At 44.5% G+C, this 18,082-nt stretch overlaps 1 protein-coding gene and 1 long non-coding RNA gene across 2 annotated transcripts in view; one reads left to right on the top strand and one right to left on the bottom strand.

Annotated features, from left to right (window-relative positions):
* The window catches only part of LYPD6B (LY6/PLAUR domain containing 6B), a 49,764-nt gene that overhangs the window by 14,046 nt on the left and 17,636 nt on the right, over positions 1-18,082 (top strand). The gene's annotated exons all lie outside the window — the stretch shown is intronic.
* Positions 6,210-7,185, bottom strand: LOC139797249 (uncharacterized). Its single transcript, XR_011726368.1, has 2 exons — positions 7,059-7,185; positions 6,210-6,384 (listed from the first exon to the last, which is right to left on the bottom strand). It is a non-coding gene; the product is annotated as an uncharacterized lncRNA (long non-coding RNA).

Below are 18,082 nucleotides of genomic sequence, written 5' to 3'. Positions count from 1 at the left end.
AGGGATTCTGCCCCTGTGCTCAGCCCTGGGGAGGCCACAGCTTGAGTCCTGTGTCCAGTTCTGGGCCCCTCAGCTCAGGAAGGAGATTGAGGTGCTGGAGCAGGTCCAAAGGAGGCAACTGGGCTGGGGAAGGGATCCAGCACAAGTCCTGTGAGGAGAGGCTGAGGGAGCTGGGGGTGTTGAGGCTGGAGAAGAGGAGGCTCAGGGGAGACCTCATCACTCTCTACAACTCCCTGAAAGGAGGTTGGAGCCAGGGGGGGGTTGGGCTCTTTTCCCAGGCAACTCTCAGCAAGACAAGAGGGCACAAGAGGTCTCAAGTTGTGCCAGGGGAGGTTTAGGTTGGACATGAGAAAGAATTTCTTTCTGGAGAGGGTGATCAGGCATTGGAATGGGCTGCCCAGGGAAGGGGTGGATTCTCCATCCCTGGAGATATTTCAAAAGAGCCTGGATGTGGCACTCAGTGCCATGGGCTGGGAACCACGGGGGGAGTGGAGCAAGGGTTGGACTTGATGAGCTCTGAGCTCCCTTCCAACCCAGCCCATTCTAGGATTCTATGATTATTCCCAGCCCAAAACAAGGGCAGAAGAAGGAACTGTGGGGAGTGTGGCCAAGTCTCTTCTTTCCACCTCTGCTTGGCTGTGGCTTTTTTTTTCTCTCTCTCCTTGTACTTTACCATCTCTAACCTTGCCCTTTGCTCAGCCTCAGCTGCTCCTTGGCCTGCAGAGGACAAGTGATGCTCCATGGAGTGCTCTGCACCTCCTCTCAGCTGGGTTTTGAGCAGGAATTTTCATGCCAGCTCTGCCTGGAAATAAAGGAGGGAGTGATGGGCAGAGCAGCAGCAGTGTCCTTCTTCCTGAAGGTGAACACTGGGATCTGACCCCCTGGAGGTTGGAAACCCCTGAGAGATTTTACATGCTTATAGCTACTGCTTTGCTAGGAGGATGCTCAGCTCCTGGGGTGCAGCCTGGCTTAAGCTTATAAGTAATAAATAAATAAATAAGTTTATATATAAATACATTTTTACAAATATATATATAAATATATAATAATACTATAATATATAATAATATATAATATATAACAATATAATAATATATAATAAAATATATAAATAGTAATATATAATTTATATAAATAATAAATATGTTATATATATAAAATATACATAACAATATTATATATATTTATATGTATATATAAATATATACATGCTATATATATAGCAATAAGTATATTATATACACTTATAATATAAAAGTTATAAATTTATAAAATAAACTTTATAAATAACCCACTTCAACCTTTATTTCACATTCCTTGCAAAATGGCTGTGGGTGAGCTTGGCTTTTCCAGAACACCCTTTCCTTGGGCTCTGTTCACCTCCTATTTTCTTCCTCTCCCCACTGAACCCAAGTGCCCAGGAAATTCTCCGTGACTCCTGATTTTGGGAATTTTTTTTTTTTTTCTTTTTTTTTTTTTTTTTTTTTTCCTGGCTGATTCCCAGTCCTGCTGTTCCCACAGCCAGCCCTGGAAATGGGTGGGGTTGAGGTGAGGAGCAGCACCCAAGGTAGGAAGGTGAGGTTTGCCTGCTGGGATGGCAGCTCATCAAAGGGCTGGGGGAATCCATAAAAAGAGCAATAAAAGTGCTTCGAAAGTTTCAGGTTTACTCATTTTACTACTGCAGGAAAACACCCAAAGTGCACACAGACATCAACCACATGGGCTTGTGCTCTGGGGAGGGGGAAGATGCTCTTTGAAGAAGCAGAGAAGGGGAAATCCCTTCAGATCCCTTCGGAACTCCCATAGGATCTGTGCTCCTATAAAGGGGCTGTTTTCTGGGAGAATCTGTGCTGCTCACTCAGGTTTCTTGAGCTGGATTCTTCCCTCTCTCCAGAAAGGATGCAGTAGTTAGTTAATCAACTTCTAAAAGGATGCAGTAGTTAATCAACTTCTGAGGAGGGTTAATTGTTAATCACTCTCAGCAGCCCTCAGAAGTGGCAGAAAATTGGGTGAAAATGCATTTTCCCAGCAAAGGGCTGGGTGTGCTCAGCAGCCTGCTGGGACAGAGAGGGGTTCTGCATCCAGCTGAACCCACCCAAACTCTTATCCTTGTTCCAGAAATAGCCCTGGAAAAGGTGTTGGAATCAAGGAGATGCTTCATGGAGCCATGACTTTAGGATTCTGTGTGCCCTACAGATGTCAGGGAGCTGAGGGAGCTGCCAGGCTGCCTGCATTCTACCTGTGGGAAGGTGCCTGGAGGGATGCAGAAGAGGGAAATACAGGTTTTTATAAATCAAGACTCTTGGAAACCCAGAGCTTTCTTCTGGTTTGCATCTCCACTAGAAATGCAGATGTTGGGTAAAGGAGTTGATAACTGAGACAAAAGCTGGAATGTGGATCCTCTTCCTCCTCCTTCTTCTCCTTCTCCTCCTCCTCCCAGGTGATTCTCTGCTCTCTGGATGTGTCTGGTGTCTTTCCCTCTGCTGGGTGACCCCCACCAATGGATGGATCAGCTGCTGATAGAACATTTCCTTGGGGAAAGATGGTCTGAATCCTAGCAAAACCCACCCCAGCTCTTCCAAGTGTGCTTCCAAGGTGGGTAGAGTGGGGCAGAGCATCCCTGCCTCCCTCCCATCGTGTCCCCCCCTTCTGGCTCCCTCCCCACCACTAAGGGATCTGCTCTGAGTGCCACCTTGGAGCAAACCCCTCCAGAAGGGCTTGTGAATACAAGTGTTGAGACTTAAGCTGCAGGAGAAGGGTGGTGAGTGCTCAGGCCTGCCAGAACTGGGTGTGCCTGGAAGCAGAATTTCCCCTGATTAGAGAATGGAAAACTTTGAGGTGCCTGGGGAGCCCTGGTTAGAAGCTGAGAGGATGAATATTGCACTTTGTGTCTCTACCCTGATTTTTCTGGTTTATTTTTTTCTTGACAGAAATTCCTTCTGTAGATGTCAACCTTTGAAAAAGGTGCTTTCTGAGCTCTGCAGGAGAAACTCTGCGTGGTTCCACATCACCCAAATCAGCTCTGCTTTCTGCTGCACCATCACAGAAATAATTTCTGGTGGTGGATTGATGTGTATGGGTGCCCTGTGGCTCGTGGCTGGTATCAGTTCTAACTCTAGAATGTTGGGTTGGGTTGGGTTGGGTTGGGTTGGTTTTTCCCAGCCTCTGTCAGAGATGTGAAATGGAAGGACAAGCAGGTTGTGCTTGGATGCATTTTCACATCCAGACTGTTGGGAAGTCACCCAAGCCAGACTGACCCATCAGTGCAGTGACCAGGGGTTTAGAAACCTGCAATTTTAATCTTCCATTTTCCTATGGGAAGCCTGAGGCTGTGAATATGTCTGATAGAACCCAGGACCCAGTCGTGCAGCAGACACAGGGGAAGTGCACTGTGCCTGGAGCTATAATCGTGTGCTAAATACCAGGGTTATTAATCTTTCCTCACCTCAGAAACTTCTAGTCCATGTTTTAATGTGTTTTTGTAGGAGATTTAATTGCTCAGGCTTGCAACAACTCTGAACTTAAGATCCTTAAGATTCCCACTGCCACTTGAGTCTTGAGAAAGGGCTCCTGTGGCAAGGTGTGGGTTTCCTTATGTGACATTTTCCTGTGGCACACGGGGTGCACTTGTGGTTGCTGGGAGGGTTAATTTTAAAGGAGAGAGGTTGCAAAGAGCACCTACACACCTCCCAGAGCCTCCTGCTTGGTTCTACCAAATGTCAGAGCCTCCCTGTTGAGATGTTCCCTGGGGTTGGGGTTGTTTCTCCATAGGGCTGGGTGGGAGATGCTGTTTGTTGAGTTTTCTTCCTTCCATCACAAGGAGCATTGGTCTATAAGAAGAAACAACTGATTTCTGTCAGATCAGTGTCATTTCTGCTCAACAGTCACAGAATGTCAGGGTTTGTTGGGGAACTCTGGAGATCATCCAGCCCAAACCCCCTGCCAGAGCAGGACCAAAATCTTTGCTAACAGCAGCTCCCCAAGCAACCCGCCAGGGATGCTCTGGGAGGTGGCACAGCTCCATGCTTTCAGCCCAAAAAAGATTTTTCAGCCCAAATGATTTATTTTTTGGGGTGTAAAATACATGAGGATCAGCTCTCTGCAGGGAAATCTCTGCTGTAGCTCCTCTAGGTCTGGAGTCAGACTCGGGGATAGATCCAGCTCATCCCTGTTTGGCTCCAGCCAAGCCAAGCATCTCATCAGATGCAGAAATCTGCTGAAGCTGGTGGGGAAGATGGCTTTGGTGGTCTGGGATCTCAGTGAGAGGTTGACTAAAGAACACACCTAAAGATTTGTTCTTCAGCTGAAATGATGTCTTTGTTAACTGGGATCTGCACATCAGCACCAGCCCTGAAGGTAAGAAGATATTTTAGAGGTGAGTGAAGCCCAAGATTCAGACTAGGGCCGTGGTTTTACAAAAATAAACAACAGCCAGGAGTGATGCTGAGGAGGGAATTCCAGAGTTCTGGGTTCCTGCACTTGACTTGAATCATGTCAGCACCATATTTGCTATCTTAAGGAAATTACCCCAATAAAACACCTGAATGTTTATCTTACCATGATGAAGAAAGGTATTTCTTACAGTAAAATATGATTGGACCTGTGGAAATAAAAATAGTTTCTAAATTAGCTTCAGATGAAGGCAAAGTGTAACTTTTTATTACTTGGTTTTGGCTTTCCCACTGCGTGAGCTGAAAGGAGCAATGCTTACTTGTCAGGGTTTTAAAAAAATTTCAAAGGTTAGAAAAATTTTTAAAAGGCTCTGACATTCAATCTGTCATCGTTGTCTTCTCAAGAATGCGTGCAATGCTTGAAAAAAAAGGCAAAAGGAGAGGTTTTTGTTGAATGACATTGATCTTCTTTGGGGTTTTTGTTTGGCTTTCTTCTCATTAAGCTCCTGACATGGAAACAGACTTGAAAAGGCTGAAAAACTATGACAGGAGATGTGGCTTTTAGGTAGGTCAGCAGGTCTAGTCATATAACAGCCACTGAATTTGATTCTTGTTGTGGGTTTTTTGTTTGTTTTTTAACACCAAGCAACCCTTTGGAAGATTTATAAAACAGACTATTTGCAAGGTTTCATCTTAATTTTTAAAAAGCAGTTTGAAAGTTCTTCTGGCCTATCCCAACAAGATGTTTTGGGGCTCAGTGCTTACTGGTAGAAAAGACACAAGAGGAAAATGTTTCAGAGTGAGGAAAATCAGCCCCTGGAATCATCTCCCCAGGGAATTGGTGGAGTCCCCAACTTTGGACACTTTGGACACCCATGCTGGGCTAGGTGCTGGGGCATCTTCTCCAGCCCATGCTTCTGCTAAGAAAGGTTGGACCAGATCATCCTTGTGGTCCCTTCCAATGAGGAATTCTGTGATTCTGTGAAAAAAAAAAAAAAAAAAAAGTGCTTGGGGCAGGAATGTGTGGAAAAATAGAATAGTGAGCTTCAGGAACAGGGAAGCAGCACATTATTTGTGCTTTCAGAGCTCTGGAGTAAAACTTGGTGATGGGGGAAAAGTCCAAGTCCAAGGGTGTGATCAGGAAGAGGAGCAGGGATGAAGCCTTTTGCTAGGGATGTGTCTGCAGAGCTGGGCAGCTGAACCCTGCAGTTTCTTCAAGTCTGTGTCTGGGACATCAGGAATTCTTCTGTCCTCTGGGAAATCAGATGTAACTTGTGCTTTTGCAGATGGATTGCACTCTGCATCCATCCTCACATCCTCTGTTGCAAGTAATCTTTTTTCAAGCTATAAAATTCAATAGCTAGAAAACCCCTTGGTGTGGTGTCTGCTCTGGTTTGGTCATAAATCCAAAGCAAGGCACCAAACTCCATCCATAAACTGCCCCAACCAGAGCAATCCTGCTTGCAGCTGGTGATGTTTTCCTTTAGGTTGCTGTAATCTCAGCATTTTTTACATAGGTTGTGCTTTCATCACTGAAAAAAAATCCAAGCAACCATTTATTCCTTTTGCTAGGTAACTGAGTGCAATTCTTGGGGAAGAAAGCTGCTTTATTTATTTTATTTTTTTTTTTTTCCTTTCTCCTTCAGTTGTCTGCTTAAAACCTGGTTCCAGGTTCCCAAAACAAAGCAGTCAGGGATTAGTTGTTCTGCAAAGGCTTTGTAAATTCTTTAATCTGTAGTTGCCACTCTCTGGAAGTGTCAGGAATTGATATAAACCACGGGCTGGGTTCTTGTCTTTGTATTCAGAGAAATGGAGAAGTTGTTTATGGTAATGTAGAGGGTTTTTTTTTTTTTCTTTTCTTTCTCCAAGCCTGGGCAATTGTTTGTCTGAAGTGAGCATTAGATACCCTCTTTTTTGCATAAAACAAGTGTGAGATCTCTTGCCTTGCACAAAAGGAAACTCTTCTTGAAGTCTCAGTATTTTCTCCTTGTTTCTAAATAAGAAAAGAAAAAAAGGAAGCACTTGTTTAAAATAATAACCAATTTAAAAGTGTGCTTCAAATGAAATGGGGTTTGTGTTACTGGGAGAAGATCCTTCTGCTTGATGTGTTTTAAATGCAAAGTCCAGGACCTACAGGTGTTGAATATCCAATAGTTCTGCTTGGCTTTGCTCCATTAAATTAATCACCCTCCTTTCTCCCAGCTTGCTGGGAAAATTGCAAATGCCTTGGTTTGTGTCTCCTTGGCAGGGAGGAGTTGAGCAGGACCTGGATCCTTAGTGGACTTCCAGACAGAGTCCCCTTGGTGGGGATTAAACTCTGCCAAGAACTCAGCAGATGCTGTGTCAGGAGTCCCCTTCTTCTAGGGATGCTTCAGGAAAACCAAATATTTGCAAATATGACCTGCATTCCATGGGTGTCCTTTTAAATCAGAAAAGGTTATTGTAATCACTTTTAAATGGTTTTATCTGCTCTCTTGGAGGACACTTGTCAAATGGGATTTTTTTCTGTTTTAAGTGTTTGTGTGTGTGGCAGGTATTGATTTTTTTCCCCCGTTATGCTGCATTTCCCAGGTGTGCTGTGGCTCAGGGCTTCTTGCAGTGGGCCTGCTCCTGCTGAGCAAAGAAAATTAATCTCTGATGATAAAAAAGCTCCACTGGTCTCATCACCTGGCTTCAGACCCTCTGGATAAAGCCTTGGGACAGGCAGCAGCTCCCATCTATTTGCTGCATCTTTCAAACCACCACAGGATGGTTTGGGATGGAAAGACCATGGAGTTCCAGATGGGAACGTGGTGTTAAGCAAATGTCAGAGGTTGGGGTGCAGTCCAGCCAGATGTGAACACCCCAAACACCCCATTTTTCAGCCAGATGTGAACACCTCATTTTTCAGGGCAGGCTGCCTTGCCTTTCGTCCTGACTTGTTCTCTCCAGCTCTGCTTTCACTCCCTCCTTTGGTTCCCTCACCACTTTTTTTTCCTTCTCAGCCTTACAAGTTGTTGATGGCTTATATCATCTCCCTGATTTTAAGGGAGATTCATCTTCCTTTCGTCTAAAACTGTGCTTAATGGTATTTCTATTGTTTCTTCCCCTTTCTCTGGGCTCTGTGTTTATGGCAAAGGGCTGACGTCCTCAAAAAGGAATCTCAGCTGTGCTCCTGTGCCCAGATGTTAATCTGGTCCATGGGAAGCACTTTCAGGTCTCTTGTTGGCTTGCTTGTTTCCCACTTCAGGGGTTTTTGCAATAGAAAAAACTCGGTATGTTCTTGGGTATTTGAAGCTCTTTCAGCTAATTGTGAAAATCCTATTCCTAACTTTATCTGTGCTTAAAATCACCTTTTGGAGGGGACTTACAGCTTTCTCTGTTGGAGGAATACTTCTTCCACACTCCTTGCTGGCTGACACTGAAAAATTAGGCTTAAAAAGCTGGTTTTAATGCAAGAATAAGAAAACCAGTGACCAGAATGACTCAATCTTACCTTCTGCATATGCTTTTAGATACTCGTGTCCTGTTCTTTAGAATTCCTTTCTCTGAAGCTAAATTCTGGCCCTGTAGAGGTCAGTGGGAATTTTTACTTTTACTTTTACCAAGATCCCCACGGATCCAGGTGCTTGGCAGGGAACCATCCATCCCCCCCCTCTCAGGTACAACCCAGATTGCTGGGAGCAGCAAGAGGGCAAAGTGTAGCAGCTTGGCTGTGCTAATTAGGAGACATTATCTTCAGCCTCAATAAAGTGATTTAATTTTTTTTTTTTTTAGTTTATGTGTAATTTTTTCTAGGTGTTTTGTTTGGTTTTTTTGGTTTTTTTTTTTTCCAAATGGTGCAGTCAAGAGTACTCAGGGTGAGGTGGTTACTCACAGGCATTGGAGCACGAGTGAGCAAGTGCCTCTTCAGTCAAATTAAGAGCACTTCAGAGCAGTTTGTGGTGCAAGAGGAAACATTTTGAGTGATATTTCCCCTTATATACACAGAGGGAACCAGACACTCCAAAACATGTGCCCACTCCCTCTGTCCATGTCATCTTTAGAGCCCCAGGAGCCAAGGCAAACTTCAGGAATGGTTTTAAACACTTTTGTTACACTTTTCTAGGAGTGCTTGATTATTTTTTTTTTTGAATGGCCTTCGTGGGCAAACCTGTTTTGTTGGTTTTATTTATTTATTTTAAATGGTCCCTCTAGCCAGCCTCTCTATAAAAATGGTGAGAAGGCTGTTCCTGGGCTCAGTGGCTGAAGAAACAAAATAGAAAGGAACCAAGTGGACTGTTTAGATGTTAATGCAGCAGAACAAAGGAGGGAAAGACTGCTGGAGAACATAATCCATCCTTCACATTAGTCACTGAGACCAGGAAATACATGTTGCTGCTTTTCTGCACATTTATTACAAATCCATGGCCCATCCAGCAGCTGGGAATGACTCAGGAAATCTTGCTGCAAAAAAAAAGCCTAAGCCCAGTTGAGCTCTGATTTATTTCCTCCATTTTATGCTTTGTCTTCCCATCTTTTTTTCTCCAGGCTGACCTGGGCTAAGCCACCCCAGAGCATTGGATGTGCCAAACACATCCCTGGGTGATGGATTTGGGGGATGATGCCCAAGGAGGGCACCAGGTTCCTGTAGCTTGTTCAGTCAGCTCCTTACCCCAGGTTTGGTTATTGATTTGTTCATTTATCACCCCAGGGTTCTCTACATGGTCCCTTCTGCTGAAAATGGGAGCTGAGGGCCCAGGACCCACGTGGCTTTACCTCTGCAGCCAGATCTTTGCATCCCTTTTCCTGGGGTGCATTTAATTGTGCACCAAACTTGGGTGCACAATGGTGAGGGCACAACTGCTCCACTGTTTTCTGACTCCCAAACAAGAGATGAAGGCAGCTGAAAAGTAGGTTAAATATTAAAATCCTGGCTGGGTGTGGTGCAGAGACCTGATGATGGGGTTTGGGGGGTGGGCTGTGCTTCCAGCCTCCCTGAATTGCTTGGTCCTTGTAATGGATGGTCCAGGATCTTTCTTCTACTGAGCTGCCACTTCTTCTCTCTTTTTGTTTTGTGTCTTTGCACAACTTTGGTTGCTTTTCCAAATCTTGGAGTGACTGAGTTGTTGTTAACCAGCAGTGCCAGGACAAGGGGTAATGGTTTTAAACTGAAGGAGGGCAGATGAGGTGTTAGGAAGAAAATCTTAAGGACATGGTTTAGTAATTAGATTCTGGTGTTGGTCAGAGGTTGGACTGGGTGAGCTTGGAGGTCTCTTCCACCCCAAACATTCTGGGATTGTGTGTAGACACATTGGAGCAGGTTGCCTGGGAGGCTGCTGATGCCCCATCCCTGAAAGGGTCTCAGGACAGGTTGGATGAGACCTTGTGCAACCTGGGCTGGTGGGAGATGTCCCTGATGTCCCTGCCCGTGCAGGAGGGTTGGATCTTGATGATTTTGCAGGTTCCTTCCGACCCAACCCATTCTCTGATTCTCTGATTCAATCAAACTGGCATCTCATCTCTCCCCTGTGCCCTTTGCTTGTTTCTGCCTTTTTCTCTTGGCTGAATATCCTGTGCACTCCCTTGCCTGGGGACTAATGACAGTAACAGGGACATCACCTACAGCATAATCAGGTCAGAATCACAACCTCACAGAACTGTTTGCTTGGGCTTGGTCACCATAAATCTGTGGCCATGACCCCGTGGGCTTTTCATGCAGTGCAATCTGCAATCATCAGTGTCTGGCATTCCTGTCACCTGGGTGTCTGACTCCAGGCATAGCTGCTGACTATTTATTGATCTATTACCAAAGCACGTGAGGAATGCAACCCAGGAACCAGCCCAGAGCCCAGAGTTGATTTAAAGACAGACAGCTTGGAGGGGTGAAGTTCCCAGGGAACTTCTCTGGCAGCAGAAAGCAGCCACCAGGTTGTCTGCTTGCAGAGGCATTTATCCAGCTGCAACCTGGAGCCAGGCAGAAGGAAGAAGGTGGCTGAAAAGCAATGATCTTTCCTGGCTTGGCTTTTACCTGCAGCAATTGCTTGGTTTGGGTCATGGGGTGGCCACGTGTGCCTTCTGGGGGGCAAGTGGGAGGTGGGATGAGGAGCTGGGGACTGGCAGGTGGCTGCTGCTTGGTCTGGTTTAATGATGCTGAACAGGCAGTGAGAGGATTTAAACTGGGAGAGGGGAAATTGGGGTCAGACATTAGGAAGAAATCCTTTGGGGTGAGGGTGCTGAGCCCAGGTTCCCAGAGAAGCTGTGGCTGCCCCATCCCTGGCAGTGTTGAAGGTTGGATGGGGTTTGGAGCACCCTGGGCTGTGGGAGGGGTCCCTGCCCATGGATTGGATCATCTTGGATCCCCTTCCAACTCCAACCACCCTGTGGTCCATCCTGTGATTCCACACCTAACTGGCCAGCTCTGGAGGTGGTACCAACATCCTGGAGATCTGGGCTCCATTCATCTTCCCAACATCCCTCCTCAACTTCCCAGCTGCTGTCCTGGACCTTGGAGTGAGGCCTCTATGAGTAGTATCATATTCTGCAAGTGTGGGTAATGCTAAATAATTCTTCACCCAGATATTTATTCTCAGGTGAAAACTCCTGATGCTAATCTTGAGGAATCTGTGTGCAGCTTGGTTCTTACATCTCCTGTGAGAAAAATTGATTTGCCTTCCCCTGCACTGGCCAAATTGCTTTAAGATCTTTGTGTAAGAACAGAGAATAAAATTTTGGAAATTTTTTTTTCTCTCTTATATGCTGCTTTTCTATTGTGTTGTGTTGGGGTAGGCAAAACCAGAGCCATTTGGCATTTATAAAGATTAGAAAAATTTAAAAAACCAACCCAATCAAACAACAGAGGAGAACAGTGTGAATGTATTTGGAGGTTGGTTATTTAGCAGGAGACAGGATCCAAGAGGAGTTTATGCTGGAGACAGGGAAAAAAACCCCTGTGAGCAACATAAAGGGAAGAAGAGTCAGAGAGCAGAGGGTGCACAGCCCAGTGCTGGTTTCTCAGCAGCTGTGTGGTGATCCTGAGAGCTAAACCTTGGGAATTCTGTTCACATTTTGATGGGCAAAACCCCACAGGTAAAGGAGAGAGCTCTGCCAAGAGGCAGACTTCTGTAAATCAAGGGATTATAAAGCAGAAAGCATTTGGATGCTGAGTTTTATGTTGTCTGTCAAGCCTGAGGAAGCAGAGACTGATGAGGAGCAGCAGTTTTTGTGCTTCTAGCCCAGATGAAGTTTTAAGGTGTCTTTTAGAATGGAAGGTATGTAGGAAATGTTTCTAAAAAGAAACCTCTAAGAAACCCTCACAACATCTGGTGTTGAGCAGCAGCTGCCAGCAGGAATTTCTGGCTGTTGAAACTATTGAGTTGTTGGAGGAATGAAATCCATGTTGTCTCAATAAACTGTGAATGCTGGTGTTTTTTTTGTTTTGTTTTGTTTTGGTTTTTTTCTTGGTCTTATCTAATATTTTGATAGTATAATGATTTTTTTTTTCCAAAGGAAAAGATTTTTGCCTTAAAATATGGCATGTATGTATTCTGTGTATTCTGTCAGCCCAGGGGAGTGGTGGAGTCACCCTCCCTGGAATGAAATCCATAGTGTCTCAGTAAACTGTGAATGCCGATTTTTTAATTTTTTTTTTTTTTTTTGTCTTATCTAATATTTTGATAGTATAATGATTTTTTTTCCAAAGGAAAAGATTTTTGCCTTAAAATATGGCATGTATGTATTCTGTCAGCCCAGGGGAATGGTGGAGTCACCCTCCCTGGAATGAGATCCATGGTGTCTCAATAAACTGGGATACTGATTTTTTAATTTTTTTTTTTTTTTGTTTCATATACTATTTTGATAGTATAATGTTTTTTTTTTTCCAAAGGAAAAGATTTTTGCCTTAAAATATGGCATGTGTCTATTCTGTGTATTCTGTCAGCCCAGGGGAGTGGTGGAGTCACCATCCCTGGAATGAAATCCATAGTGTCTCTATAAACTGTGAATGCTGATTTTTTCTTTTTCTTTTTTTTTTCTTTTTTTTCTTTTTTTTTTTTTTTTTTTTTTGTGTGTGTGTGTGTGTGTGTGTGTGTGTGTGTGTGGACTTATATAATATTTTGATAGTATAACAATTTTTTTTTTCAAAGGAAAAGATTTCTTCAGGACAGGGTTTCATGGGGTTGGGTTGGCAGTGGGACTTGATGACCCCAGAGGTCTTTTCCAACCTTAACGATTCTGTGATTGATTCTAAGCAGAGAAAGGCAAGGCCAGGCTGCCTGCTGGGTTTGTGCACTGCTGAAACCCTAAATAATGATTGCTGTGCTTGGTGCCTCATTGCCTGACATCCCTGGCCTGCTTTTCAGCTTTTAGTGGGCTTGCACATCATTGCTGTCTGTGTTGAAGTCATCAAGATAACAGAAGATAATGTGAAAATCAGTGCCATCTCTCTGCCTGCACTCATTAGTGCTCTGCAAGCAATAAGTGATGTAGAAACCTTGGGAGCTTCTTCAGCCTCTGTGGGTGGCATGGAATTATTTCAGATATTTTTGCCATCCCTTATCAGCTCAGTAGATGTGTTGGGTGATGCTGGGAACGTGTCTCTCTGGTGCCAAGTGCTGAAAGGAGGATGAGGAAGCAGAGTAAATAGTTTCCAAGGCTTTGGGATCTTTTCCTGATCCCAGTTGTGGATGGGGCAGAGCTTGGATTGTCACACCTTCTATTTGTGACTCAGACACTCCCGAGGAGGTTCCTGTGTCTTCACTCCAGTAGCACTTACTCCCAAGTCAGAAAAATTTTATAATCAAGGTTTCTCTTGGGTTTCTTTACAGTTGCAGCACATCCAGTGGCAGTCTCTGTACTCTATCAGTGAAATTTAGAGCAGTTCTTGATGTGGAAGCAGCAGCTGAGGTTTCAAGGATGAGTTGCTTGTGTTTTTTTTTAATAAATAGAGCTTTACACACCACCTTCAGCTCTTCCCTTGTTCGGTGCAGGGTGCTCCAGTGATCTTTTCTTGCTGTTTCTTACATGTTGGATTTATCAGTATTTCCTTTTTTCTTATTTTACCTTTTTTTTCTTTCTTTCTTTTAAAGCACTTGACACAGGGAATTGCAGAATCAGGTTTCTTTGCAGCTGACCTCAAGGCAGACAAAGGAAATGGGTGACACAGAAACCTGAAAAATGGGGACACCTGGTTGTGGGAGGGAGCAAGGAGGATTTGGGAAGAGATGAATGATGCCAGGCAGCTGGGTGTGAGAGTCAGCTGAGAAAGGGGAGAGTGTTTGGAGATGGAGCACAGCCCCAAAATGATTTCTGGGTCCTTCCCCAGCTGTGTCCATCCAAGCTGCTGGCTCTGTAGGGACCAGTCCCTTGTCCTCCTCACCTGTATTACCCCTTCACAGCCACTCACAGGAGAATCATTCCAAGTGTTTTGTGTTCCAGGCAGCTTTCTGAGCCCTGGAGGTATGCATGATACAAAGCAGGAGAACTTTCACGTGGATGGGATTCTTCGGCTATATTTATAATTAAGTCAGGATTATTTTTTTTTTTTTTTTTTCACTCCACCCCTGTTTTCTCAACCCTGCCCTTCCAAAGCTTTGAAGAGAGGCCAGCCATCTGGCATGTCTGTCATAGTTCTCCCTGTCCTGGAGTGCTTCCAGTGCTGGAGATCTCTGGCAGGTTACAGGATTTTATCAGATAGGCACCATGAGCTGATCACACCAGCAGCATTGCTGCATCCCTGCTCTTCCCTGCCACCAGAACAAAAAATTTCCAGACAGGAAGATGGAACCAAAATACTGATAGGATGAAGCCCTCATGGTATTTATTTTCTTTTTTTTTCTCTCTGTTTAAACTGTGGGCAAAATAATCCTTTTTTTTCCTGTTGTGCATCATGTGTCAGTGCAGGTTGGTTTAAATTCTGTCATAACATGAAACTGTGTATTGGGTTTTTAATTAGTCTGATGTTTGCTTGTTGGACTGGGGGCTTCTACAAACTTGCTTGCCTTTGAGAATGTTAAGTTTAATATTGAATTAGTTTCTGGAAGAATACAGAATTTATGGCTGTCAGCAATTACCTCCCAGTCTGTGGTGGTTTAGTGGGAGGTTAAAGGTGTTTAAAATAGCCAGTTATGCTTTTTATGCTGGGGAAAAGTAATAATATGGTCATCTTTCCTTCTTGATACACTCCTAAAAGCTCAGTCAAATGATTTTAGTTTTTTTTTTTTTAAGGTTCTTCAATCTGATTATGAATATCTCAAGATAATCACTCGTGCTCTTCTGTCCTTGGAATCCATCCTGGTGAGGCTTGTGTGCCAGTTCATTAGTTTTCTTGTCCCTAGTTATTGATTCTTCAGGTTCCCTTTGAGTAAGCTGTTCTTGGTTCAGCTTAACCAGTCCTTTCCCTGCCTTATCTCTTGTCTTTGGCTGCCTGAGTCTCTTATGTACAAGGTAATTTATTTTTTTTTTCTACAAATGGGTTGTAACGTGGCCCCATGCTCTAAACCCCTCCTGCATCAGCTGCCTGAGCAAACTTCTGACCCTGGTGTTTGGCTGACAGGAGCAACCATCAGCAGATGGAGAACTTTATCTTCCCCCAGCACTTTATAGTGTTTACCTGGCATCAGATAAGAGCTGGAGGAATTCTGCCCCTTTTATGGCATCACTTCCCAGTGTTCAGCGTGGAACTGGTTTGGGAGAATAAAAAAAAAAATTACTTAGATTGCTGCATAAGGCAAAGGATGAGTTGGTTTTTATTTTTTCTCTTAGATTCTCCCAGATTTCTCCCAGATTCTGATTTACCTGTGTGGGAAACTAGAAGCTTTTATATCTACTTCTTGGCTAATGAAAAATAAATGTTAGTTTTTTACCTAAAAATTCTTTGACTCTGCTTAAGGCAGTTATTTGTTGTGCTGCCAGTGGCTTGGCTGCCTCTGGAAGAGGCAAATGATTATCAGGGAATCACAGAATGGTTTGGGTTGGTAGGAACCTTAAAACTCATCCAGTTCCAAGTGGGCAGGGACCCCTCCCACAGCCCAGGGTGCTCCAAGCCCCATCCAACCTTCAACACTGCCAGGGATGGGGCAGCCACAGCTTCTCTGGGAACCTCAAGCACCCTCAACTTAAAGAATTTCTTCCTAATATCCAACCTAAATCTCCCCAGTTCAAGTTTTAACCCATTTTCCCTCATCCTCTCCCTCCATCCCCATGCCCAAAGCCCTCCCCCAGCTTTCCTGATATTGGAAGCTTGCTCTGAGGTCATCTCAGAGCCTCCCCTGGGGTACCCACTGCTGTGCTTTGGGCTTTGAATGTTCTCAGTTGCTATTTCTCTTCCACCTAAGGCATGGTAGAAGCTGGAGCCATGGGGATGTGGTGCCACCTCTTTCTGCCCTGGGATGGGAACAGCAGCATCCAAACATCCTCTGTAGGAGAAGGGAGAGAGAGGAGAGGAAGAGGAAGAGGAGAGGGAGAGGAAGAGGAGAGGGAGAGGAAGAGAAGAGGGAGAGGGAGAGGAGGAGAGGGAGAAGGAGAGGGAGAAGAGAGGGAGAGGAGAGGAAAAAGGGATGAAATCATCCACCTGCATTTCAGACCTGCAAGCAAGGCCATCATCAGGGGTGCAAATTAAAGGTCAGGCACAGCCAGACACCTTCCTGGGAGTTCCAGGGTGGAATTGCAGGTGGGGCGTTGATGGAAAGTGGTGGAACATCAAAGGGTTAATTGTCACTGGTGTGGCAAGGGCAGGAAGAGACAGACAGATAAAAATTGCAGATGAGCAAGCAGGCAGCTGAGTTGAAGCCTCTTCTTGAACCCTTTTGTGCATCAGCAGATCTGAGGGGCTTGGCAGCCCTCCCTGCCACTGGGAGGATCCCAGGGTCATCCCTCACCTGGACCTGTTCTGAAGGATTTGTTGAGGTTGCTGTATGTGAACCTTTCATCTTGTGTTGCAGCCATAACCTTATCCTTGCTGCATCTGCTGCAGGTGTTGGGGGAAGGAGGTTTTAGGAAACAAAAAGACCACAGGGCTGGAGAAATGTGGCTGCAAAGCTTGGGGCATCTTCTGGGGGGTCTGGCTTGGAGCTCAGCAGCAGAGGAAATGGTTCCCTCCTTTTCTGCTCTGGATTGTTGTGCCAGGGAAGGAAGTTAAGATGGGAAAGTAATGAACAGACAACTCCTTTGAGAGGCACAGAGCCAGGGAAGCCTTTGGGGTCTGTGGGATCCCTGCCCGTGCCACAAACCCCATGAGGATGCTGCTCGGGCACCTTAAAATCTCAGGGACTGAAACCCTCAGAACTTGGGAGAAAAGAAGGTGAGACTGCAGCAGAGGCACAGTGAAGATTTATTGAGTGAAGGAGTAGGTGAGGGCAATGCCATGAGTACACAGAACAATAATAATAATTATCCAAATGATCTGCCCTGTGTGTGTCTGTAATTTGATGAGCAGTGCTTGAGCCACCAAGGTTTGGGGGGAGGCTGGAAGGCAGGAGGAAGCAGGATCTCCTTTTTTAGCACTCCTGAGCTGCATTTGAAGAACTTATTTTAGAGTTCTTCCTTCAGTTTCTTTCCTTCTCTCTTCTGCTAACCCATGGAGTCGTTTTTTATTTTATTTTATATAGACTGTTTTTATTTTTATTTCATTTATTTCCGTATTTCTGTTCTAAAAGGTGAAATTTTATTCCACCAAAACCAGAGAAGAAACTTGAAAGCACTGGGGAGGTTTTGCTGAGTCAGCATCCCATTACACTGATAATCCAGATGATTAAAGCATCAGCTGAGAACAGGTCAGGAATGTTGTCTCTTTTTGTTTTCTTCTTGCTGCTGGGTTTCAATCACTGAAGCCCATTCATGGCAGATAAGAGAGAGCTCAGAATTGCAGCAAGAAAGTTCTCTTATTTCAAAAGACACTTGTACCTCTTGCTTGGGTTTTTTTCCCCTGCAATAAAGTTTATTGCTTCCTATATATTTGCCTGGTATTATGGAAGAGGATAGCTTTCCACTTTCTGGGTAATTGAGTTCTGTAGAATTCTTCAGCTTGCATTTAAAGCTTTAAAATTTGGAGATTCTTTGCCAATTAACTTGTCCTGGCCTTGCTGTCTGTATCTGTATTTAATTGGTGTGTAAGGTTTATTGATGCAGCATTTCTTTCCCCTCCTTCCCCTCCTCTGTCATTCTGCAGGGTTGTTCTTTTTGAACCTCTCTGTGTTTGGGGGATTTAATACAGTAGCTCAGACATCAAATTTTGCTCCAGGCTGACGTTTGGAATTGAAGATCTGAGCTTGAAGAGGTTTCATTGATGTTCTTACTCTGTTTATACAGGGCTGTAAAGCCTTGAAGTTGATCATTTTCTGTTTGTGTCAACTCCTGCATCATGCATGGGTGACATCAGGAGGCAGCAGAACGAAAGTGAGAAGCTCCAAGGTACCCTCTGAAATTCTGTGTTCATCTCTTGATGTTCATAGAATATGTTCTGAGGAATTGCTTGATGTGCACGGAGGATTTAAGCTCAACTGGCAGTTTCTGGAAGTCATTTAACCCCTGAAAAGTGAATTTCCAGCCTATGGAGAGTTGCTGTATTGCATGACCTGTGCTGGGAAAATTAATGTAGTTAACAAGAGGAAAGTGAGTATTCTGTCAGCAGTAATGAAAATCTAATTTTTCCTTCAGTTTAGGTATGAATTCTGATTAGGTTGGGGTTTAGGGCTTGTGTGTGTGTATCTCACCCCTCCTTGTTTGTATCTCAGTGC

Source organism: Heliangelus exortis, chromosome 6 (genome assembly GCF_036169615.1).
Source record: "Heliangelus exortis chromosome 6, bHelExo1.hap1, whole genome shotgun sequence".
Classification (NCBI taxonomy): Eukaryota; Metazoa; Chordata; class Aves; order Apodiformes; family Trochilidae; genus Heliangelus; species Heliangelus exortis.
This window is presented reverse-complemented; position numbering and strand designations above follow the sequence as displayed.